The sequence below is a fragment of the Bidens hawaiensis genome, unplaced genomic scaffold (assembly GCF_021521415.1).
Source record: "Bidens hawaiensis isolate Kalapana, Puna unplaced genomic scaffold, B.hawaiensis_p1.1 tig00043007_1, whole genome shotgun sequence".
Lineage (NCBI taxonomy): Eukaryota > Viridiplantae > Streptophyta > Magnoliopsida > Asterales > Asteraceae > Bidens > Bidens hawaiensis.
Genome location: NW_027497635.1, coordinates 106,461 through 107,947, shown reverse-complemented (window position 1 = coordinate 107,947; position 1,487 = coordinate 106,461). Strand labels below are relative to the sequence as shown.

Below are 1,487 nucleotides of genomic sequence, written 5' to 3'. Positions count from 1 at the left end.
ACCTTCAGGCAAAATTTTGATGGCTTTGGTGGCGGTCAGGGCTTTGGGCGTGGAATGAGTGGTAGAATGGGTGCACGCAGTTTTGGTAATTATTATATAGGTTTCGTGTTTTCAGTTTCTTGTATGTAGCTGATTTAATCATATAATAAACTATATGCCGTGTATTTTTTCATTATTAGGCAGATGGTTTGTTTTATGTCATTGTAATAACATAACTGTGTGAAAAAATGTAGAAATGATGCTATTGTTTAAATCTAAAAGCAGATTAATGTTCTTGTTTATTTGATATTCATAATGCCTGGGAAACTGGGCAGACCGGGCAGGCTCGGGTCATGGGTCAAAACAGATGCAGTCAGAACAGGTTTGGGTCAATATGGGTTCTGAGCAAAAGGAGTTTGTGTCAAAATGGGTCGTTTTAGAAATCAATTTGGTTCAGGCCAAAGGGTGATGGTAACTGCTAACCCTATTTAGACCATTTTATGTTAACATGATTTATAATGATTAGCCGTTTTGACCCATTGAGTAATTCAAATTGAACCAGATTGACCTGTTGACTGATTTAGATATGATTCAAAAGAAACCGTTTACATTTTCTATTTGCCAAACTAACCCATTTAAAAAATAGGTCATGGTTGCAACCTGTAATATTTAATTATTTGCATTTATACATCAATTATGGTGTTGAAAACTAACTCACACTTTTTTTTTTAATTTGTTAGGTCGGGGAGGTGGTTTTGAGAGAAAAACACCACCACCAGGCTTTGTATGCCACAGATGCAAAATGCCAGGTAGATTCATCAATCTTGTCACACCATTTTACTTTCAATTCCAATATAAGAAGCTTTATAACTTACCCTTTTTCCAGGTCATTTCATTCAACATTGCCCTACAAATGGTGACCCTAATTTTGACATCAAGAGAGTCAAACCGCCAACTGGCATTCCAAAATCTATGTTAATGGCTACCCCTGATGGTTCATATGCGTTACCAAGTGGTGTGGTTGCGGTCTTGAAGCCAAACGAGTATGCATACAGTTTCCCTCATGTTTTGTGAATCTTATGTAATTTATTATAAAATATATGTTATAATTATAGGGCGGCTTTTGAGAAGGAGATTGAAGGGATGCCGTCTACGCGTACAATGGTGATCTGCCACCCGAACTTCACTGCCCGTTGTGTAAACGAGTGATACACAAGCATCTAGAATTTTTTTTTTTTAATATAATGATTAAATGACGTATTATATATGTATTATAAATAGTAAGGTCGGTCATAGAGAGAGTTTCACTGTTCATTTTCTTATGCATTGTTTATTTGTACTCCATGCTTGAATGGATGTTCATATACCACAGCTTTGCGATGCTGCCACGTGCTCTCTGACAATGTCACTACCTCACCTTCCCGGTTCCCACTACACAACCATTATTGCACCGTCATGGTTTGAATCCACACCGTCGCCTTCAAAACAAAAAAAAAACCCCATTTCTT

General features: G+C 37.1%; 1 long non-coding RNA gene across 1 annotated transcript; it reads left to right on the top strand.

Annotated features, from left to right (window-relative positions):
- The first annotated feature begins 715 nt into the window (after positions 1-715).
- On the top strand, positions 716-1,139 carry LOC143594026 (uncharacterized). Its single transcript, XR_013146245.1, has 3 exons — positions 716-788; positions 866-1,022; positions 1,095-1,139. It is a non-coding gene; the product is annotated as an uncharacterized LOC143594026 (long non-coding RNA).
- Positions 1,140-1,487: the final 348 nt, after the last annotated feature.